The 25,611-nt window shown below is 40.3% G+C and overlaps 1 long non-coding RNA gene across 3 annotated transcripts; it reads right to left on the bottom strand.

Annotated features, from left to right (window-relative positions):
• Positions 1–973: 973 nt before the first annotated feature.
• Positions 974–25,259, bottom strand: LOC140850086 (uncharacterized). Of its 3 annotated transcripts, none has more exons than XR_012132830.1 (4): positions 25,065–25,259; positions 23,951–24,485; positions 16,438–16,572; positions 974–1,582 (listed from the first exon to the last, which is right to left on the bottom strand). It is a non-coding gene; the product is annotated as an uncharacterized lncRNA (long non-coding RNA). The 3 variants fall into 3 exon arrangements; XR_012132831.1 differs by having other exon boundaries at positions 16,438–16,559; XR_012132829.1 differs by lacking the exon at positions 974–1,582 and having other exon boundaries at positions 16,266–16,572.
• Between the last annotated feature and the right edge of the window lie 352 nt (positions 25,260–25,611).

Here is a 25,611-nt window from a genome sequence, read left to right as displayed (position 1 = left end):
ATTGTATCCATCAGTAGACTGATGCCCAGAACAGATTACATATGGAGTAGAACTGACTGTCTGGGATGACAGATTGACTTGGACTCATGGAAGGTTTTAAAACCCCAGTCAGACCCTGCAGAAGGCCTTGGTTGCCAGTCAAAGGGTGCAGGAGATATTTCATTCTTAATGAGTATTCCATTAAAGAGAAAGTATTGTGTTTTCTTTTAAAGAAATGTTTAAGCAATTACCATTATTGGGTTGCACACATGGATTAAGCTGTGGAATAGGAGTAACAGGAGCTTAAGAGATAATGTAGTTTACTTTTAAGTGAAACCCACATAGACTCATATTTTATGGAGTAATAGAGGAAAATTTGGCCTGAAAGAGAAAATAAGCTTAGGAAAACCAAATTCACGAATTCACTCACATTCCTTTCAGTTAATGTTAACTTTCCACACTTGGCTACCAAAATAGTTTTCCATTCTGAGGCTGTTACTGCAAAGTAAGTAGCTTAAGTTTCCCTCTCACACCTCACCGGATATTAATCTCTTGGAGTCCTTGCCCTCTCTTTTGCAATGTTCCCAATTTTCACACTTCCTATTGAGAAACTGCCTCACACCACTGAGGATATCCTGCTTGGTCAGTCAGGTCGGTTGTTCTGAATGGCAGTTCTCGGAAGATATGCCTGCACTTCCCCCCCGACTGTTGCTTTCAGGGATATATCTTGTGCCCCAGAAGTTCTGAATTTTGTCAGATCCAGATCTCTTTGAGTAATCATGGTCTTGAAGAACAGTTGTCATTCAAAGTTTGCTCTCTTATGAAATTGCCGTGACTTGAGAATCATTTCTTATTTAGGAGCATTAGAAATTTTTAGAGGTGGTTCCCTGGTGTATGCAGTTTTACATTGGGTTATGTGGGAAAACATCTTTTAGGAGCCCCAGGTACTCAATGAAGCACCATCGCATTGCAGAGAAACAATTGTGAGTGGGAATGTGATTTTAGGACATAATGATCCCAGCAGGATTTTTTTTTTGAACTGTGACTTCTCGTGTTATTCCATGGATTGTTTTGTTAGTGCTGGGAAACCTGATCTAGAAGAAATATGGGCAGTTGTTCTAAGGCTCATATCTTTGAAAGGTATTTCTTTATTTGAGAAAAGTTTGTTCCAAATTGGGGGAAGTCAAGAAAACAGTTTGTAGGATTTAAACTCTAACTCTGTTGCTGCCTCAGTTATCTATCACCATGTAAGAAAACACCCTACAATTTGGGGGCTTCAAACAAAAATCATTTTCTTGTCCATGATTCTGTGGTTTAGGTATTCAGACCAGGCTCAGTGGGGATGCTTCACCTCTGGCCCACATGGTATTGTCTGAGGCAGATCATCTAGGGCTGGTAGATCCAAGATGGCTTCACTCACGTGTTTAGGGCATCGGTGCTGGCTGATGACTGGGGCACCTCCCTTCTTCTCCGAGCGCCCTTCTCCTTCTATATGGGCTCTCATCATTCAGCAGTTGTATTTACACTGAGGTAGCTGACTCTCCAGAGGAACTAGAAGTCCTCTCATAGCCTAGAAACCACATAGTGTTACTTTGCCCACATTCTGTTGAAAAAGTAAACCACAGTGTCAATCTAGATTCAGACAGAGGGAAAACAGACTCCACTCCTCAGCTGGGAGAGCATTGTAACTATACAGGAATTGCTGGTAGTCATTTTTTCGTGGAAATGCAACTATAATGGCCTACTCCTAGTAAAGTGCTTCTAAGTTCCTTCAATCAGCAAATTAATATTAGCCAATTACCTCAAAGAAATAGAGAGGGTTACCTTATTTTACTGACTCCCAAATGCATCATTTGTAAGATACACATTGTTTTAAGTGTCATTTAAAAATTACAGGACCACCAAGTAAACCGTGACATGATATAAGTTGTTAAGATGCAGCTCAATTTCAGAGACAGTAAAAGGTGGGGGAGTATATATATAAGAGTCAATGAAAAATGGTAATTTTTCCCATATGTAACTCAACAGCATTCTGTGATCAGTGGATAAAAGTCCAAGGTTAGTCATTTTGATCACTGACTCCATCAACTGAGTATCCACTTGCATAGTTCTCATCCTGACTAAGGCACTCATCCTGGACATGGTCTGACAGAACAGGGCCTGAAAGAATCATTATTTCCCTCTTACCTCCTCATCAAACCATGGGGACAGGCAATTCATGGACTCAAGAGAACGAGTGAGTATTTGTACTATTTAGCAAAGCTATACTCCGTTGGGAAGATGATCCCTACTTTTGGCTGCTTTGCACTGTTCAGCACAACCAATATGCCCAGCCCTTCTCTTGGTTCCTACAATTCACTCTCTGATGGTTCCCACCACTGAATAAGTCCTCAGTACTTGCACCATGGCTTTCTGATGAGAGGGTCTCCAAGAACACACTAAGTTGCAAATGCAGCGATCACCGTACTTCCAAGTTTAGTCAGTGCTTATTGGGTCCCTACTGTGTGCCATACATACAGTGTGCTAAATGCTCCAATGGTCAAACAGACAGACATGCAGGCCTTCCCTCTTACAGTCCAATGAGGGAGGCAGGAAGTGGGCAAGTAAAATAAACATCTCAAATCATGAGAGATCCTGTACATACTATGAAAGAAATAAAGAAGGTGATAAGGGAAAAACGAGAGGAACCCCCTTTAGACAGAGGAGATCATGGAAGGGCATTCTGAGGAAGGGATGTTTAGGCAGAGACCTGAAGATGAAGAAGATGAACCATCCAAAAAGCCAACAGAAGGTGCTCTAGACCAGACAGAGGGCATAGCAAGTACACGGCACCAAGCAGGCAAAGAGCTTCGCATATTCTCGGACCAAATTTCTCTCATGGTCCACACAAACAAAACAATCACACAAAAAGTCTTTAAAAAACAAACAACAGAAAACAACTGGGAGATATAGGCTGTGGGAACCAAAATTTTACAAGCCAATAAACATCTCTGGGAGGAAAAAATGGGCCCCATAGTGGTTTTTTTCTTTACCTTCCTCTGAGAATCTGATGAGAATGCTTTTGGATTTACAGACGTTTATTCACAAGTCAGTGATTATTAAATGTGAGTAATAAAGCAACCCTTTAGTGGAAAAATATTACAAATAATTAGTGTTGATTTAAATCATGTTAATTATAATTTTTTTAAAGATGAATGATGTCTAAATGCCTTATGCTCATAGCTTTTATGCAACTCTAAAATGAAATCAAGTTCACAAATTAAATACAAAGTATGCTATGAAGCCAATAAAATTCAAATGATCAACATAAATTTAGAGTAATATATGATGTTATTTGCTGTCATTGAGTTGCAGTTATTTGGTTTTCTAGTATAATATGCATTGATGTGTTTCATTTTACTTGTGCAAACTTGGACTATCATTGGAACCCTTATTTTTATCATCATTGCTTATCATTTTTTAAAAATAAGCTTTCTTTTAACAAGAGATCCAATACCTTGAAAGGCCAATTAAGATACTCCAAAATAAAATATTGAAATTAAAAAATACTGTTAATCAAAAAATTATTTGTTTTTCACTACTGCATTTACTGCTATCTAACCATTGCTAATATGTGTACACAAAGACAAGATTTCACAATATAGACATTGACTTTGTGAATATGTATTAATGGCCAGCTCTGGGGTCTCTAGAGGTTCATATGCAAATGATGTGAACCATTCCATTCTCCCACTGCCTTTCTCTATGGAATGACTGCAAAACTTGGGAGTGTATGTACTTTGGCTCTACTTGCTACTAGCTTGACCATATGTTTAAGGGAAATTCCCCTAAGAAATTGCATGGAGAATGTCAATAAAAGGTGTTAGCTGGGGAGTTCCAAAATGTGCGCAGATTACTCTAAGATTATGATAAATATGAAAATCCAAAGATGTTTAATTCCTATAGATTTCATGGACTCGGAAAATATGTCAGAAGAGTCTGGGTTGAGAAGTAATGCACACATTAATAGTGGGGTCAGAGGGAAAAACGGGTCATCTGAACTGTTCTGTAATGTCAGGGACAATCAACCCAGTGTGAATATAGCCATGCTGCTGAGACACAGCATGGGACATCTATCCAGTTTAGAAAGAATGTGAATAAGGAAGCACAAAAAAAGTAATAGCCAAGATGGAGGATTAAAGATGGTGGCATGAGAGGTGAGACAGAGGCTTCCTTCTAAAACCACAGATAATATGACAATATAATTAATACAACTAATCCTGAGAGAGTAACAGGAAAGAAGACTGTGCCAGACTGCACACACCTGGAGAAAAGAGCAGACCTCACGGAAAAGGGTAAGGTATCAAAGCTGTGGCCAGGTGGGACCAAGCCCTTCCCCCACCCCAGCTCACCAGTGGGAGGAAGAGAAACGAGCAGGAAGGGAGAAGAAGGCCTGCCACTGCTGAATACCTAGCTGTGGAGATCTGCTCTGAGAGCACAAACCTACATTTCATGGTGCTTTCATGATACTCACATGATTATGGGGTTGGAAAGCTAACAGAGGCAGAATTCCTAAAGAGACCGAGATTTCAGCTGCTTGTGGAAAGCAGGGATTCATATCTGGCTGCTCAGGGACAAAAGCTTATACCTGTGTGCTCGGTCCACTGGTTCAGGCAGTGGAGACAGGCATAGCAGCCAGGAAGCAGGAAACAGCTCTTTCCTCCCCCCAGGCACCAATCCCACTTCTCTGTGACCCCCAACATTGCCTCAGGGGCTAAGCAGCTCCAGAGAGTAGAGCTTCTGGACACTAGAGGGCACCATACACAAATACGAAATGCCAAAGAAACCTGGTCCAAAGTAAAATTAATATAACTCTGGAGAAAGATTTAAATGACATGGACCTTATGACTCTTCATGAAAGGGAGTTCAAAATAAAAATCATCAACATGCTAATGGAGGTATGGAAAGACATCCAAGAACTCAGGAATGAATTCCGCTCAGAGATCCAATCGTTGAAGAGCACAATGGAGGGTATTAAAAGCAGGTTGGATATGGTGGAGGAGGCAATAAATGAAATAGAAATAAGAGAAGAGGAATACAAAGAAGCTGAGGCACAGAGAGAGAAAAGGATCTCTAAGAATGAAAGAATATTGAGAGACTTATGTGACCAATCCAAGCGGAACAATATTCACATTATAGGGATACCAGAAGAAGAAGAGAGAGAGAGAAAGGGATAGAAAGTGTCTTTGAGGAGGTGATTGCTGAAAACTTCCCCAGTCTGGGGAAAGAGATAGTCTCTCAGGCCATGGAGATCCACAGATCTCCCAACACAAGGGACCCAAGGAGGACAACAACAAGACATATAGTAATTAAAATGACAAAGATCAAGGATAAGGACAGAGTGTTAAAAGCAGCCAGAGAGAGAAGTAAGATCACATACAAAAAAAAGCCCATCAGGCTAACATCAGACTTCTCAGCCTTACAGTCCAGAAGGAAGTGGCATGATATATTTAATGCCATGAAGCAGAAGGGCCTGGAACCAAGATTACTTTATCCAGCAAGATTATCATTTAAATTTGAAGGAGGGATTAAACAATTTCCAGATAAGCAAAAGCTGAGACAATTTACCTCCCACAAACCATCTCTACAGTCTATTTCGGAGGGACTGGGATAGGTGGAAGTGTTCCTAAGGTTTAATAGCTGTCACCAGAGGTAATAAAAGCACAGTAAAGAAAGTAGAACAGCTAATTACTAAGCAAATGCAGAATTAAATTAACTATCCCCAAAGTCAATCAAGGGATAGACAAAAAGTACAGAATATGATACCTAATATTTAAAGAATGGAGGAGGAAGAAAAAGGAGGAGAAAAAGAAAAGAACCCTTAGATTGTGTTTGTTATAGCACATTAAGTGAGGTAAGCTAAAATCTTAGACAGTGAGGAAGTTAACCTTGAACCTTTGGTAACCACGAATCTAAAGCCTGCAATGGCAATGAGTACATATATATCGATAATCACCCTAAATGTAAATGGACTGAATGCACCAATCAAAAGACATAGAGTCACTGAATGGATAAAAAAACAAGACCCATCTATATGCTGCCTACAAGAGACACACTTTAAACCCAAAGACATACACAGACTAAAAGTGAAGGGATGGAAAAAGATATTTCATGCAACTAACAGAGAGAAAAAAGCAGGAGTTGCAGTACTTGTATCAGACAAAATAGACTTCAAAACAAAGAAAGTCACCAGAGACAAAGAAGGACATTACATAATGATAAAAGGGTCAATCCAACAAGAAGATATACCCATTATAAATATCTATGCACCCAACATAGGAACACCTACATATGTGAAACAAATACTAACTGAATTAAAAGGGGAAATAGAATACAATGCATTCATTCTAGGATATTTCAACACACCACTCACTCCAAAGGACAGATCAACCAGACAGAAAATAAGTAAGGGACAGAGGCACTGAACAACATATAAAAACAGATGGACCTAACAGACATCTACAGAACTCTACAACCAAAAGCAGCAGAATACATATTCTTCTCAAGTGCACACGGAACATTTTCAAGAATAGATCATACAGTAGGCCACAAAAAGAGCCCCAGTAAATCCAAAAAGATTGAAATTGTACCAACCAGTTTCTCAGACCACAGAGGTATGGAACTAGAAATAAACTACACAAAGAAAATGAAAAATCGCACAAACACATGGAGGCTTGACAACGTCAAGCCAATGGATCAATACCAATGGATCAATGACCAAATAAACACAGAGACCAAGCAATATATGGAGACAAATGACAATAATAATTCAACAATGCAAAATCTGTGGGATGCAGCCAAGGCCGTACTAAGAGGAAAGTATATTGCAATACAGGCCTAACTCAAGAAAGAAGAACGATCCCATATAAGCAGTCTAAACTTACAATTAATGAAACCAGAAAAAGAAGAACGAATGAGGCCCAAAGTCTGAGGCACATAATAAAGAAGGAGGGACATAATAAAGATTAGAGCAGAAATAAATAAAATTGAGAAGAATAAAACAATAGAAAGAATCAATGAAAGCAAGAGCTGGTTCTTTGAGAAAATACACAAAACAGATAAACCCCTAGCCAGACTTATCAAGAAAAAAAGAGAGTCTACACACAGGGACAGAATCAGAAATGAGAAAGGAAAAATCACTACAGACACCACAGAAATACAAAGAACTATTAGAGAATACTATGAAAAATTGTATGCTAACAAACTGGATAACCTAAAAGAAATGGACAACTTTCTAGAAAACTACAAACTTCCAAGGCTGACCAAGGAAGAAACAGAAAATCTGAATAGACCAATTACCAGCAACAAAATTGAACTGGTAATCAAAAAACTACCTAAGAACAAAACCCCTGGAACAGATGGCTTCATTGCTGCATTTTATCAAACATTTAGTGAAGACCTAATATCCATCCTCCTTAAAGTTTTCGAAAGAGTAAAAGAAGGGGGAATACTTTCAAACTCATTCTGAGGCCAGCATCACTTTAATACTAAAATCAGCAAAGACACACAAAAAAATAACATTACTGACCAATATCCCTGATGAACACAGATGCAGAAATATTCAACAAATATTAGCAAACTGAATTCAAAAATACATCAAAAAGATCATCCATCATGATCAAGTAGGATTTATTCCAGGGATGCAAGGATGGTACAACATTCGAAAATCCATCAACATCATCCACCACATCAACAAAAAGAAGGACAAAAAACCACATGATCACCTCCATAGATGCTGAAGAAGCATTTGACAAAATTCAACATCCATTCATGATAAAAACTCTCAACAAAATAGGTATAGAGGGCAAGTACCTCAACACAACAAATGCCGTATATGACAAACCCACAGCCTACATCATACTTAAAAACAAAAAGCTGAAAGCTTTTCCTTTAAGATTGGGAACAAGACAAGGATGCCCACTTTCCCCACTTCTATTCAACATAGTACTGGAGGTCCTAGCCACAGCAATCAGACAACACAAATAAATAAAAGGCATCTAAATTGGCAAGGAAGAAGTTAAATGGTCCCTGTTTGCAGATGACATGATATTGTACATTAAAAACCCTAAAGAACCCACTCCAAAACTACTAGATCTAATATCTGAACTCAGCAAAGTTGCAGGATACAAAATTTAATACACAGAAATCTGTGGCATTCCTATACACTAACAATGAACTAGCAGAGAGAGAAATCAGGAAAACAATTCCATTCACAGCTGCATCAAAAAGAATAAAATACCTAGGAATAAACCTAACCAAGGATGTGAAAGACATTTACCCTGAAAACTACAAGGCACTCCTTTTTTTTTTTTGAGAGGGCATCTCTCATATTTATTGATCAAATGGTTGTTAACAACAATAAAATTCTGTATAGGGGACTCAATGCACAATCATTAATCAACCCCAAGCCTAATTCTCAACAGTCTCCAATCTTCTGAAGCATAACAAACAAGTTCTTACATGGTGAACAAGTTCTTACATAGTGAATAAGTTCTTACATGGTGAACAGTGCAAGGGCAGTCATCACAGAAACTTTCAGTTTTGATCACGCATCATGAACTATAAACAATCAAGTCAGATATGATTATTCATTTGATTTTTATACTTGATTTATATGTGAATCCCACATTTCTCCCTTATTATTACTATTATTATTTTAGTAAAATGCTGAAGTGGTAGGTAGATGTAAGATAAAGGTAGAAAACGTAATTTAGTGCTGTAAGAGGGCAAATGTAGATGATCAGGTCTGTGCCTATAGACTAAGTGTTAATCCAAGCTAGACAAGGGCAACAAAACATGCACAGATGCAGAAGATTTCTCTCAAAACAGGTGGGGTGAGGTTCTGGGCCTCACCTCTGTTGATCCCCAGTTTCTCACCTGATGGCCGCCCTGCGACTGTGCCTGTCTTAGGTTGTTCCTCCCTTGAGGAATCTTACCCGTCTCTGGCTAACCAGTCATCTTCTGGGCCATACAGGGAAATGTAAAGTCAGTAAGTGAGAGAGAAGTAATATTCTTTGAAAAGGTTAGCTTTTTACTTCTTTGCAGATTTATGCCCTGTGGCTTCTATGCCCAGCATTTGTCTTGAGGTATCTTTACCACTTGGAAGAATTATGATACTCGGTAATTTTCTATATGAGGCACGAATTCTACTAAAGGGTTGTAATTAGAAAGGAAGAAGAAAAGCTATAGAAGTAACAGACGGAGGAAAACATGGGAAGATTGATTATTTCTTTGACATATCTTCTTGTAGAGTAACATAAGCATGTATAGGTTTTAAACTACTAATTAAATTGCGCACACACATTAACATAATAGAAATACAGCTACATAACAAAAGCAGACCTACAATTACCAGCCATATCCAGCGAAACCAAGAAAACCAGTTAGGTACCCTAAGCATTTGTGAAAACTTATCAATGATATGATGGATATTGTTACAAGGCACTCTTAAGAGAAATAAAAGAAGATACTAATAAATGGGAACTCATCCCATGCTCATGAATAGGAAGAATTAATATTGTCAAAATGGCCACCCTGCCTAAAGCAATCTATAGATTCAATGCAACACCTATCAAAATACCAACAGCATTCTTCAACGAACTAGAGAAAATCCTCCTAAAATTCATATGGAACCACAAAAGACCTCAAATAGCCAAAGCAATTCTGAGAAGGAAGAATAAAAATGGGGGCATTACAGTCCCCAACTTCAAGCTCTACAACAAAGCCACAGTAATCAAGACAATTTGGTTCTGGCACAAGAACAGACACATAGACCTATGGCCCAGACTAGAGAGCCCTGACATAAACCCGACCATATATGGTGAATTAGTATACGCTAAAGGGGCCATGGATATACAATGGGGAAATGACAGCCTCTTCAACAGCTGGTGTTGGCAAAACTGGACAGCTACATGCAAGAGAATGAAACTGGATTATTGTTTAACCACATACACAAAGGTAAGCTTGACATGTATTAAAGACTTGAATATAAGTCATGAAACCATAAAACTCTTAGAAGACAACATAGGCAAACATCTCCTGAATATAAACATGAGCAACTTCTTCCTCAACACATGTCCTTGAGAAAGGGAAACAAAAGCAAAACTGAACTCATGGGACTACATCAAACTAAAATGTTTCTGTACAGCAAAGGACGTCATCAACAGCACAAAAAGGCATCCTACAGTATGGGAGAATATCCTTGTAAATGACATATCCGACAAGGGGTTAACATCCAAAATCTATAAAGAACTTAGATGCCTCAACACCCAGAAAGCAAATAACCCAATTAACAAATGGGCAGAGGATATGAAGAGACAGTTCTTCAAAGAAGAAATTCAGATGGCCAACAGGCATATGACAAGATGCTCCAATCACTTATTATCAGGGAAATGAAAATTAAAACCACAATGAGATATCACCTCAAACCAGTAAGGATGGCCAGCATCGAAAAGACTAAGAACAACAAATGCTGGTGAGGATGCAGAGAAAGGGGAACCCTCCTATACTGCTGGTGGGAATGTAAGCTAGTTCAACCATTGTGGAAAGCAATACAGAGGTTCCTCAAAAAACTAAAAATAGAAATACCATTTGATCCGGAATCCCACTCCTTGGAGTTTACCCAAAGAGTACAACTTCTCAGATTCAAAAAGACATATGCACCCCTATGTTTATTGCAGCACTTTTTACAATAGCCAAGATATGAAGCAACCTAAGTGTTCATCAGTAGATGAATGGATAAAGAAGAGGTGGTACATATACACAATGGAATACTATTCAGCCACAAGAAAGAAACAAATCCTACTATTCGCAACAACATGGATGGAGCTGGAGGACATTATGCTCAGTGAAATAAGCCAGGTGGAGAAAGACAAGTGCCAAATGATTTCCTTCATTTGTGGAGTACAACAACAAAGCAAAACTGAAGGAACAAAATGGCAGCAGACTCAGAGACTCCAAGAATGAACTAGTGGTTACCAAGGGGAGGGGTGCGGGAGGGTGGGTGGGGAGGGAGGGAGAAGGGGACTGAGGGGTATTATGTTTAGTACACATGGTGTGGGGGATCACGGGGAGAACAGTGTATCACAGAGAAGGCACATAGTGGATCTCTGGCATCTTGCTGCACTGATGGACAGTGACTGTATTGGGGTATGGGTGGGGACTTGATAATATGGGTAAAAGTAGTAATCACATTGTTTTTTCATGTGAAACCTTCATAAGAGTGCATCAATAATACATTAATAAAAAAAAGTAATAGAAAAAAAATTAAGTGTCAGGCATTATAACACTTATTAAGTATAGCCAATAATGATTCATACTTACTAAGTATCAGACATTATGTTAAGTAATTAATAATTAATGATGATAAAAAAAAGAATGTAGTACATTTGTTAGCTACCACAGACATATCCAACAGGATTACATAGTCCCAACTAGGTCACTTTAAAAAAAGTCAAGAGAACTATTTGATTCTAATTTAACAACATCCAGTCTGACAGTCTAAACAAAGACCTCTGAAATCTCCTGCCCAATTTCCAGAGAACCAACAGCTCCCTGAATTCCAGACTTGAACATCAATACACATCCCAAACTTAGAGCATCAGTGGTAGACAGTGTGCAAAGATGGCTGCCAGCAGCTACCCTGCCCCTGTCCATGCCTGCTGCTCCTTGCATCATGAGGTGAAGTCCTACTTCCCTTCCCTTGAATACAGGTGGGCCTTAGTGGCTTGCCTGACCAGTGAAATAGAGCAGAAGTAACATTTGGGTGCTTGTAAAGCTAAGAACCCTTGGCACTGTCACCTGGCTCTCTTGGAATGCAACTGCTTGGAATGTTCCCTGTTGGCACTAGGCTGTCTTGCTGTCTGAAGGCCAGGCAGCGTGTGCTGGCACTGTGATGGCACTGTGTTGACAGCTCCAGCTGAGCTCCCAGCTAATGGTCAGCATCCACTGCTGACCATACAAATGAGCCCCAGATGTCTCACCACAACTGCCAGAAAAAAACAACTGAGAATCACCCAGCAGAGCCCAGTCAACCTACAGAGACAGGAAAGGTAATAATAAATGGTAGTTTTAAGTCACTAGTCTTGAGGTGGTTTGTTACACAGCAATAGGTGACTGTAACAGTGTCCCAGGCCAAATCTTTCATTTCCCTCACAAAACCCGCTCCTCCCTTATGTATCCCATCTCAGGAAAAACTTCCTTTTCATTAGGTGAAAACTCCTGGAGTCATCCTTGATATTTTCTTTTCCTCAAATGCTACATTGAATCCATTGGCAAAGCTTGTTGGTTCAATCTCTAAATGATATCCCAGATTTCTTTATTACTCCTTCTGCCTCTCCCATCCGCATGGCACAGTCACTTCCCCCAGAGCTTCTGCAATAGCTGCTGAACTGCTCTCTCTGCTTTTACCTGTGCCTCCAGTGTTTCTTCTTCAAAGGATGGGCAACCAGAGTCCTCCTTTCAACATGGAAATCAACTCTTCTGTTCAAAATCCTCTCCTAAAGTCCTGGCCTCAGCCTGAAAGGTGCTCCAGGACTGGCTCCTGCTTTCTGGACACTCATGTCCTCCTGCTCTCCCCTTTGCACACTCTCCCACCAGACAGGCCCTCTTGCTGTTTCTTGAATGCACCAGTCATGACCCCTCCTCAGTTTCTTTGCACTCACTCCTCCCTCAGCCTCGAGTGTTCTTCCTTGAGGTATTGGCATGATCCCTTTATTCAGGTCTCTGTGCACAAGGCTTCCCTCAAGGAGGCCCTCCTCTGAGCCCCCTTGCTAAGCACCTCTTACCCATCTCCAGCTCCTAATGCTGCTTTAGTTTTCTTCATCATGTTTCCATCACCCACCTTTGCTACTGATCTCTTCGCTTACTGTCTCTTTTGCCACACTTCAATGGAATTCCATGAGGATAAGGATTTTTGTCTATCCTATTTACTGATATATCACCATGCCTGGACGAATGCAAGGTACACAGAAGACCCTTAATAAATGTTTGTTGGGTGAATCAAAGATGCCTGGATCCATTTCCCAAATGGTCAGTAAGTACTGGCATGCATCTGCCTTTCTGACATTTAAGCTAATGCTTTCCATATTTCCTTCAACTCTAAATATCAAGACACATGACTTTTGCAGACTGAAACAGGGTGGAAAAGAGGACACATCATCCCGAAATATTTCATCCTACTTATATTTGGCATTAATACCATCTGCTTATTAGGTGTTCTTAGTATGTGACCACAAATCCTTCTCCCAATCCTGACTTCTTGGAGCTCAGTTTCAGACTACACTTTGTGTAAGAGCCCATGCAAGTCCAGATGGCTGATCCTGGTTCTTCATGTTTTTAATTAACGTTGTAGATTCCCTATTGTGTCCCAGGCCCTATATAAGGGGCTGGTGATACATTAGGGAATAACACAGTCTGTACTCCATCTACTCAAAGCTGGCATTTTAAAGGATGCCTGAAGGATAAGGTAGCTGGACAGTAAAAGCCAAAGGTGTCAAGGAGGCTGACTAGAACCTCAGCCTCTGGGAATGAAATGGAGCTCATACTTCTTCCAGTTCAGTCCTCTGTGGGGTACCTCAGATGTCTCCTCAAAAGTCCTTCAGCCTTCCATGAGCTGAGACTAGACCAGATTTCCTGCTGTAGATAATAAAGTCTCACATTTGTATGGTGCACTGAGGGGTGAGAGGAGCCAGTATTCATCAGCGCCAACCAGGTGCCCACACCATGAAGGGCACACAACAGAGACTCATTCCCACAGTAAATTTCAGGGGGTGGGGCCATTGCTGCCATTTTATAATTAAAAAGAAGCTCACAGAGGTTCACTAATTTGGCATACAAGTAACACAAAGAAGACAGAACTCACATCTGTCTGACTCTAAAACTTCACCTTTTCTTAACACTGCATTGCTGCATATAAAAATCACAATAAAATGCCCTGAAATCGGCACTTTTAAACAGTTCATTTCTATTATTTCTTTTTGTCATTAGGTATCCTTGTGAATCCCCAAAGTCAGGTGTTGCCATTCCCATTTTACATTTAGTCCCATTAGATAAGAATAATGGGAGTCACTGACTGCCAGGCAGGGCTGTGCAAACAAAAGTATTCCCAACACTGGTTATCACTGTACCCAATGTTCCACCATAAAAGATATATTTCTTTGGCTAATGATCTCTTCAGGTCTTCAATTGCTTCTTATCAAAATGTGAGTACATTTTAAAAGGGCTTATACACCAAGAAAATTGTCAGGTTCCATCTTATTAGGGTCTGTCTGAGAGCTGGTAGAAAGGGTTATTGCCTTCAAAGGCAGGCTTCATGGGGGGAATTCTAGGTACAAACTCCTTCACAAACTACTTGGATTGGGCCCTAACTGGAGATACTTCTACATCCAGTCACATGACTATGTTAGCAAGTGAACCTGCCAGACTGAGAACCCCTAGCTTCCACAGTCCAAAACTTTTGTCTGCCTCAGTCTCACTAGTCTGAACTCATCGTCTTGGCACTCCTGGGGGCCCCATGTAGTGCCTGCAGAAGTACAGCAAACCAGCACAGACCCAGAGAAATAGCTAGGAAGCTCTCAAAATCCATCTGGCACAAGGATTCATGTTCTTCTGCAGTTTGTTCCCTTACTCCGTAAGTACTTGCACTTTAAGGGCATGTTACTGGGATGGCATCATTTGTAGTGAACATGGGGACCACCAGCATAATGTCCTTACATCTCCCAGCTGGCAGTCAGCAGCAGCGCACAGGGATGTGCTCCAAATCCCTGGGACGGATGCATCTTCTTCAGCAGAGTTCTCTGAACCACTCCGGATGCTGCCAGCATGTCGCTGAGTGCCACCTAACCAAGATTGCTTGGCCCACACACTGCAAGGGCCCTGGGAAACCGTGTGTCAGCGCCAGACAGATGGAATCCTTCAGGCCTTCAAAGCATTTCTAAAGCCCAGAAGGGCAATTTATTATATGTATTTATCCAGCATAATGAAGGGAAAAACCACAACCATGACTATTTTCAGCAGTTGGGACTGTCAGAGAGCAAGACACATGACTAAATAGATTCAGGCAGTTTCCCTGCACTATTAGGCAGGGCTTGTTTTGCATTGCTTTTTAATTCTATTACCTTCAAACAGCACTCATATGGAAGGAAATAAACATTATAATAATAAATATCCCTTCTACAGCATAAGTTATTATGGAATTTTTTCCTATATTTATTTTCTCTAAAATTTCTAAATTCTTATAGAACATGCTCCCAATAAGACTTCCATTTGGTGGGATCCTTTGTGAAGATTCAGAGCTGTGGGTCACCAACTCACAAAACAAAGTAGATGCAATTTTCCACAACCATTAAAGTCCTCTTTATACTTCTTATATGTGTTAGCTAATTAACCTCTCTAGCTAAACTATGATCCAACATTCTCTTTCAAATATAATGAGAATCACTTAACTAGAGTATCTCAGGGACTAATGGCAAAAAACAGTATCTAATATATGTTAAATATGCAGTGTGTTATGTGCTTTACATATATTATCTCATTAAATTCTCACAACAACTTTGTCAAGTAAACACTATCATCATTGTCATTTTATAGATAAAGATGGGAAGACACAGCATGTTTTAGCAACTAGACCAAGGTCACACAGCAGCTAAGTAACTGGTAAAATTGGTGTTTAGACCAGGATCTGTCTAACTGCAGAGCCAGCAAGCCTAACCACTGTGCCCTTCACACTCATCACAGAGGCTGGTGCCCCAGTAGGCACAGCAGCAGATAGCACAGGGGCGGTGCCCAACTTTTGGTTATCCAACATATAATACAGGTATTTGGACCTTCAACTTCAAAAACCCCTCCACCCTTAGCCCCCTACAGTTTGCACTTCTGCAAAGGGAGCCCCATTCCTTTTGCCAGAGGCCTCCCCTACTTTCCTGATACCCACAGCATGCCTGGCTCCCTAAACACAGCCCAGAGGCTGCCACTAAAGGCTAGTAATGGAACTGTTCCAGTGCCGGTCACCTCATGGGATCCACCCTCCCAGAGACCTGCACTCTTACCAGCACTGCAGTTAACTTACTTAAGGATTCCATTGTCCAACCTGCAATCTACTCTCTATGATTTTTTTTTCCATAGGAAAGCATGTTTGTTTCAAGTGTGCCCTAACCACTGAAGCTGCCTGTTTAAGATCATGTTTAGTAAAAATTCCTATTGAACCATTTCTCTCCAAAGCTAACAGGGAAAACTGTAAATAGGTCAGGATGAAGGTAAGTCAAAGTTTACTGTACTTATGTAAATCAGTCTTTACTGCTGTTTCCTAATGCAAGAAACTACTAGTCATTTCAGTGTTTAATGGCACATTTTGTGAAATCCTTTCCAATGGAACACCACAGAGCATCCAGGTTATCTATTGTGTTTCCTTCCCTCCTTTACCATTTTGAAATTATCTGGTGCTTATTTTCCACTTCTGTTCTTTATTGGCAGCATTTTCATTCTTCACACTTCTTCTCCTTAAAGTCTTTCAGACTATTCTTTAAAGTGTCAGTCCTGGGCCACTGAAACAAAAATCTTTTAAAAGGTAATTCATTGTATTTCATGCAAGTTATAAAAGTAATATATTTAGGAAAGGATTAAATATGGAGTGTGAAAGGAGAGACAGAGGCTTCCTCCTAAAACCGTATACAATTAGAAAATATAGTCGGTGCAACTAATCCTGAGAGAACAACAGGAAAGAGGACAGCACCAGACTTCACACACCTGGAGAAAAGAGCAGATCTCACGAAACAGGGTAACGTACCAGAGCTGTGGCCCAGTGGGACCCAAGCCCTTCCCACACCCCAGTTCACCTGTGGGAGGAAGAGAAATGGAGCGGGGGAGGGAGTGGAGGCCTGGGACTGCTGAATACCTAGCTGTAGAGATCTGCTCTGGAAGCACAAACCTACATTTCATGGTGCTTTCATGATACTCACATGATTACAGGATTGGAAAGCTAACAGAGGCAGAATTCCTGAAGAGAATGAGATTTCAGCCACTTACAGAAAGCAGGAATCCATATCTGGCAGCTCTGGGACAAAAGCTTATACCTGTGTGCTCGGCCCACTGGTTCAGGCAGTGGAGACAGGCACAGCAGCCAGGAGGCGGGGAACAGCTCTTTCCTCCCCCCAGGTACCAATCCCACTCCCCTGTGACCTCCGACATTGCTTCAGGGGCTGAACAGCTCCAGAGAGTAGAGCTTCTGGACACTAGAGGGCACCATACACAAATACGAAATGCCAAAGAAACCTGGTCCAAAGTAAAATTAATATAACTCTGGAGAAAGATTTAAATGACATGGACCTTATGACTCTTCCTGAAAGGGAGTTCAAAATAAAAATCATTAACATGCTAATGGAGGTATGGAAAGACATCCAAGAACTCAGGAATGAATTCCGCTCAGAGATCCAATCGTTGAAGAGCACAATGGAGGGTATTAAAAGCAGGTTGGATATGGTGGAGGAGGCAATAAATGAAATAGAAACAAGAGAAGAGGAATACAAAGAAGCTGAGGCACAGAGAGAGAAAAGGATCTCTAAGAATGAAAGAATATTGAGAGACTTATGTGACCAATCCAAGTGGAACAATATTCACGTTATAGGGATACCAGAAGAAGAAGAAGAGAGAGAGAGAGAAAGGGATAGAAAGTGTCTTTGAGGAGGTAATTGCTGAAAACTTCCCCAGTCTGGGGAAAGAGATAGTCTCTCAGGCCATGGAGATCCACAGATCTCCTAAGACAAGAGACCCAAGGAAGATCACACCAAGACACATAGTAATAAAATTGGCAAAGATCAAGGATAAGGACAGAGTGTTAAAATCAGCCAGAGAGAGAAATAAGATCACATACAAAGGAAAGCCCATCAGACTAACATCAGACTTCTCAGCAGAAACTTTAAAGGCCAGAAGGAAGTGGCATGATGTATTTAATGCAATGAAGCAGAAGGGCCTGGAACCAAGATTACTTCATCCAGCAAGACTATCATTTAAATTTGAAGGAGGGATTAAACAATTTCCAGATAGGCAAAAGCTGAGACAAACCATCTCTACAGTCTATTTTGGAGGGACTGCTATAGATGTAAGTATTTCTAAGGTTTAATAGCTGTCACCAGAGGTAATAAAACCATAGTAAAGAAAGTAGAAGAGCTAATTAGTAAGCAAAGGCAGAATTAAATTAACTATCCCCAAAGTCAATCAAGGGGTAGACAAAGAATACAGAATATGATGCCTAATATTTAAAGAATGGGGGAGGAAGAAAAAGGAGGAGAAAAAGAAAAGAACCCTTAGATTGTTTTTGTAACAGCATATTAAGTGAGTTAAGTTAGAGTCTTAGATAGTAAGGAAATTAACCTTGAACCTTTGGTAACCACGAATCTAGAGTCTGCAATGGCAATAAGTACATACCTATTGGTAATCACCCTAAATGTAAATGGACTGAATGCACCAATCAAAAGACATAGAGTCAATGAATAGACAAAAAAACAAGACCCATCTATATGCTGCCTACAAGAAACTCACTTTAAACCCAAAGACATACAGAGACTAAAAGTGAAGGGATGGAAAAAGATATTTCACGCAACTAACAGAGAGAAAAAAGCAGGAGTTTCAGTACTTGCATCAGACAAAATATACTTCAAAACACAGAAAGTAACAAGAGACAAAGAAGGATATTAAATAATGATAAAGGGGTCAATCCAAAAAGAAGATATAACCATTAGAAACATATATGCTCCCAACACAGGAGCACACACATATATGAAACAAATACTAACAGAATAAAAAGCACCCACATGTGTGAAACAAGTACTAACAGAAATAAAAAGAATACAATGCATTCATTCTAGGAGATTTCAACAATCCACTCACTCTGAAGCACAGATCAACCAGACAGAAGATAAGTAAGGAGACAGAGGCACTGAACAACACATTAGAACAGATGGACCTAACAGACATCGACAGAACTCTACACCCAAAAGCAACAGAATATACATTCTTCTCAAGTCCACATGGAACATTTTCAAGAATAGATCATATAGTAGGTCACAAAAAGAGCTTCAGTAAATTCAAAAAGATTGAAATTGTACCAACCAGTTTCTCAGACCACAAAGGTATGAAACTAGAAATAAACTATGCAAAGAAAATGAAAAATCCCACAAACACATGGAGGCTTGGTAACATGGTCATAAATAACCAATGGATCAATGACCAAATAAAAACAGAGACCAAGCAATATATGGAGACAATTGATAACAATAATTCAACAGTGCAAAATCTGTGGGACACAGTCAAGCCTGTACTAAGAGGAAAGTATATTGCAATACGGGCCTACCTCAAGAAAGAAGAACAATCCCATACAAGCAGTCTAAACTTACAATTAATGAAACCAGAAAAAGAAGAACAAATGAGGCCCAAAATCAGTAGAAGGAGGGACATAAAAAAGATGAGATCAGAAATAAATAAAATGGAGAAGAATAAAACAATAGAAAGAATCAATGAAAGCAAGAGCTGGTTCTTTGAGAAAATAAACAAAATAGATAAACCACTACTAGACTTACCAAGAAAAAAAGAGAATCTAGACACATAAACAGAATCAGAAATGAGAAAGGAAAAATCACTACGGACACCACAGAAATACAAAGAATTATTAGAGAATACTATGAAAAACTGTATGCTAACAAACTGGATAACCTAGAAGAAATGGACAACTTTCTAGGAAAATACAACCTTTCAAGGCTGACCAAGGAAGAAACAGATAATCTGAACAGACCAATTACCAGCAACAAAATTGAACTGGTAAACAAAAACCTACCTAAGAACAAAACCCCTGGAACAGATGGCTTCCCCGCTGAATTTTATCAAACATTTAGTGAAGACCTAATATCCATCCTCCTTAAAGTTTTCCAAAGAGTAAAATAAGGGGGAATACTTCCAAACTTATTCTATGAGGCTAGCATCACTCTAATACCAAAACCAGGCAAAGACACCACAAAAAAGAAAATTAAAGACCAATATCCATGATGAACATAGATGCAAAAATACTCAACAAAATATTAGCAAACCAAATTCAAAAATACATCAAAAAGATCATCCATCATGATCAAGTAGGGTTTATGCCAGGGATGCAAGGATGGTACAACATTAGAAAATTGTTCAACATCATCCACCACATCAACAAAAAGAAGGACAAAAACCACATGATCATCTCTATAGATGCTGAAAAAGCATTTGACAAAATTCAACATCCATTCATGATAAAAACTCTCAACAATATGGGTAGAGAGGGCAAGTACCTCAACATAATAAAGGCCATATATGACAAAACCACAGCCAACATTATACTTAACAGCGAGAAGCTGAAAGCTTTTCCACTAAGATCAGGAAAAAGACAAGGATGCCCACTTTCCCCACTTCTATTCAGCATAGTACTGGAGGTCCTAGCCATGGCAATCAGACAACACAAAGAAATAAAAGGCATCCAGATTGGCAAGGGAGAAGTTAAACTGTCCCTGTTTGCAGATGACATGATATTGTACATTAAAAACCCTAAAGAATCCACTCCAAAACTACGAGATCTAATATCTGAATTCAGCAAAATTGCAGGATACAAAATTAATGCACAGAAATCTGTGGCATTCCTATACACTAACAATGAACTAGCAGAGAAAGAAATCAGGAAAACAATTCCATTCACAATTGCATCAAAAAGAATAAAATACCTAGGAATAAACCTAACCAAGGAAGTGAAAGACCTATACTCTGAAAACTACAAGACACTCATGAGAGAAATTAAAGAAGATAGAAATAAATGGAAACACATCCCATGCTCATGGATAGGAAGAATTAATATTGTCAAAATGGCCATCCTGCCTAAAGCAATCTATAGATTCAATGCAATTCCTATCAAAATACCAACAGCATTCTTCAATGAACTAGAGAAAATCCTCCTAAAATTCATATGGAACCACAAAAGACCTCAAATAGTCAAAGCAATTCTGAGAAGGAAGAGTAAAGCAGGTGGAATTACACACCCCAACTTCAAGCTCTACTACAAAGCCACAGTAATCAAGATAATTTGTTACTGGCACAAGAACAGACCCACAGACCAATGGAACAGACTAGAGAGCCTAGATATAAACCCAACCATATATGAACAATTAATGTACAATAAAGGAGCCATGTACATACAATGGGGAGCTGACAGCCTCTTTAACAGCTGGTTTTGGAAAAACTGGACAGCTACATGCAAGAAATGAAACTGGATTATTGTTAAACCACATACATAAAAGTAAACTTGAAATGGATTAAAGACTTGAATGTAAGTCATGAAACCATAAAACTCTTAGAAGACAACATAGACAAACAACTCCTGAATATACACTTGAACAACTTCTTCCTGAACCCATCTCCTCGAGAAAGGGAAACAAAAGTAAAATTGAACTCATGGGACTACATCAAACTAAAAAGTTTCTGTACGGCAAAGGACGTCATCAACAGCACAAAAAGGCATCCTACAGTGTGGGAGAATATATTTGTAAATGACATATCTGACATTGGGTTAACATCCAAAATATATAAAGAGCCACGTGCCTCAACACACAAAAAGCAAATAACCCAATTAACAAATGGGCAGAGTATATAAAGAGACAGTTCTCCAAAGAAGAAATTCAGATGGCCAACAGACACATGAAAAGATGCTCCACATCACTAATCATCAGGGAAATGATAATTACATTGAGATATCACCTCAAACCAGTAAGGATGGCCAGCATCGAAAAGATTAAGAACAACAAATGCTGGCAAGGATGCGGAGAAAAGGGAACCATCCTATACTGCTGGTAGGAATGTAAGCTAGTTCAACCATTGTGGAAAGCAATACAGAGGTTCCTCAAAAAACTAAAAATAGAAATACCATTTGACCCTGGAATCCCACTCCTTGGAATATACCCAAAGAATACAACTTCTCAGATTCAAAAAGACATATGCACCCCTATGTTTATTGCAGCACTTTTTACAATAGCCAAGATATGGAAGCAGTCCAAGTGTCCATCAGGAGATGAATGGATAAAGAAGACGTGGTACATACATACAATGGAATACTATTCAGCCATAAGAAAGAAGCAAATCCTACCATTTGCAACAACATGGATGTAGCTGGAGGATATTATGCTCAGTGAAATAAGCCAGGCATAGAAAGACAAATGCCAAATGATTTCCTTCATTTGTGGAGTACAACAACAAAGCAAAACTGAAGGAACAAAATGGCAGCAGACTCAGAGACTCCAAGAATGAACTAGTGGTTACCAAAGGGAAGGGGTGCTGGAGGGTGGGTGGGGAGGGAGGGAGAAGGGGACTGAGGGGCATTATGTTTAGTACACATGGTGTGGGGGATCACGGGGAGAACAGTGTATCACAGAGAAGGGACCTAGTGGATCTCTGGCATTTTGCTGCACTGATGGACAGTGACTGCACTGGGGTATGGGTGGGGACTTGATGATATGGGTAAAAGTAGTAATCACATTGTTTTTTCATGTGAAACCTTCATAAGAGTGTATATCAATCATACCTTAATAAAAAATCTTTTTTAAAAAGTAATACATTTATAAGTTACTTATAAAAATTACTTCCTTATCAATAAAAATCATGTTTTGGCCTTAAATGTAATATATTAATCAGAGAAGAAAATCACATCCATTGTTCTGAAAATGCCTTCTCATAAAAACATTCCCCCTTTTGAATGGTAGTGCAGCAGTTCTTAAACTTAAGATTGGCCGGATTCCAGACGAAGGTGTATTGGAAGCAGTGGGGAATATCTCTCAGGCTCCAACATACAGTGAATAATCAGGCTAAAGAGTAGTGAGATAGAGGAACACAGCAGGAGGTAGAGGATTTCCTCTGTCTGTATCTCTTTCTCTCCCCTCCTGAGTCCAAGCTCAGGGTAGGCCTGTTCAAACAATCGAAGGAGAGATCTGATTGACCACTGGCCAGCTAATGAACCCCCGAAGGTCAGTGTTCACTCCTGATTTAATCAGCTCAGGCCACAGGCACAGGTCTCTCAGTTCACATATGGCATCATGAGAGAGAAAGGTGCAGTTCTCAGAGAAAAGTGGTTTGGATTTGGCATAGACTCTAAACGGCATCTACTGTATCATGTGAACTCTTGTTTGCAGAAAGAAAGAACTGCAGTTTGCAGAAAGAAAAACATTTGCAAGGAGCGTGAATCTAATAAGTGGCGAAGCTAAAGCCAATCTTTATGGGGGCTGGGAAAAGGTGTGTGGTCCTAAAGCTGGCCTGAAGAGGCAAGTAGGGATTTGTTTCTTAGCCAGCGGAGGGCGGGAGCTGCTGGTACCAGCTCAGGAGAGGTGAGTGCTCAATATTCAGGAATTTTGTGAGCAGATCAACCAACAATTGGTAGTTGGAAACTTGCCAGTCCGAGTATTTACACCATGAATTGGTGAACATTATAAACCAGCGCCCCCCCAACCTTTTTTTCTTTCCAAAGAGCCAGTCTATTACCATACCATTGCCTAGCTTCATGTGTGCAGAATTTACAATCCACATAGATGCCATATTTCAAAGGAGAAGCAACCGGGAGTTTTCCCAACAGTTGCCATTCTCAACCCATTAGTTGACTGCATATCTGATATGCCTCAAACCTCTCTCCTGTAAAGGCCGGCACCCTCTCTCCGACCTGCAAGCACCAAATGAGCCAGCCGACTGTCTCACTGACGCCACCCTTCTTCCCAGATTCAAAGCCAGCTCCTTCCTGTTGAATGCTGGGACTTCAGTATTTTAAGACCAAGACAAGCCCGAGGAAGTGCATGTAAGCCTTAATGAAGTGTCTTCAAGAGATTTGCTTTAAAAAAGAAAAAATAATAAGGCAGCCAATAAACAAATGCCCCCTGGGATATTGACTTACTGTGTAATTATTTAAAGTAGGAAACTTGTGCAAATTGCCCCAGACGTCTTTCTCTAGGCTCCTGTTGTGTGGTTTGGCTGCCCACTATCTCATTCCCATCAGTGGACAAAGGCCAGGAGGGAAAGAAACCTCCATGACTGTAAGTGATTCCTCAGCCCCTGGTTTCTGCCACCTGTCCCTGAGCCTGTGACGCTCCTCCACTGTCACGCTGGCAGCACTCCACAAGCCTCCTGTCCCATATTTCTTAAGAGGCACCAACTGCATTAACTTCGCTGACCACAAGACAGCTCTGGGAGTTGGGATTGGCGGGAGATGGGGCAGAGGAGCTCCGTTCAGTAGTGCCTGCTGAGCCAGAGAGCCTGAAACAACCCAACGCAACCCTCTGGCCTTCCAGAGGAATGTGGGGGAAGCTGCTGCCGTTGCTGCCGCTGCTGGGACCACGGCATAATTTCCTGGAACATGACGTCGTCATGAGATCTCCCGTACATCCTCTCCCATGGCAGACCTGGAGTTACTGCTGTGCTCATTTAGGATACTGGAAAAAACATGAAAATGCCAAGACAAATTAAGTCCTGGCACTTGCATCTATGAGAAAGAAGAATTTTTACAAATTTTAATGCTTTGTCTCCTTCCTTTAATTCTCCTTTCTTCTTCCAACTTCTGCCTCCTTGTCCCTCTTCTCACCCTCATTCATAATCTGTCCCCCCCTCTTATTTTATAGTCATCCAATGTCCACTGTGAACCTCCACCAACATTAAACAAGGGACTTTGAGAAACATGAAACTGTGCGTTGAGGTGAAAAGAATTTGGTGCATGGATCCAGCCACCTCCATCTTTAAGATCAAGCTGCCTTAGATTGAAATTTACTCATTATTTCCCCAGTAACCTATTATCATTGCTGCTGGGATGGACTGAGAGTCATGGGACTGGAGCTGTTGGGTCTTACAAGATGCTCCAGGCTACAGATCCCTACTCACATCCAATTCCAGATTCTGCTGACAATTCCAACTGTTCCTATGAGATAATCCCTGGAAATGACATGTTCATCCTCATAGTCATTTGATTAAGGAGTGTTTGTCTGGGAAGCATCTGCTCTATCCTTTGCTTGAATTACCCATATAGAAGTTGTTCTCAGAAGTGGGAGTTGAAGCCAGGACACTGAATACCTTCAGGGAGGGCATGTGAGTAGATGTTGGGGCGGGTGTTAGAGGACACTCACAGTTGGTAGGTGGGACAAGGAAGAGGAACTAGAAAAGGGGAGAGAGAGAAAGTGAGAGGAGAGTTGGGGAGTGACACCGGGGAGGTGACATGTTATGGAAGCCAGAAAAGAGACTCAGAGAGTGATGAGGTCATAGTGCCCTGTCTAGTGGGGTCATCAAAAGGAACTCTGATGAAAGACCATTAGCTGTGGCCATAAAGAGGTTATTAGTAAGATGTGGGAGAAAAGGTTCAGGCTTGTAATGAGTCAAAGAAAGAAGGCCAGGGAAGATGTGCTGCCCAGGAAGGTGACACTGTGGTGGCAGTTCACATATTTGAGGATTTGGACAGGAAAGAATCATTAATGTGTAATGAGAGGAGGTATCGGGATCAAATGAAGAGATTCAGTTTGGGTAACCTCAGCACACATGATGATTAGAAGAAAGGAGTCAGAAGGGAGACTG

Source organism: Manis javanica, chromosome 6, assembly GCF_040802235.1.
Source record: "Manis javanica isolate MJ-LG chromosome 6, MJ_LKY, whole genome shotgun sequence".
Lineage (NCBI taxonomy): Eukaryota > Metazoa > Chordata > Mammalia > Pholidota > Manidae > Manis > Manis javanica.
This window is presented reverse-complemented; position numbering and strand designations above follow the sequence as displayed.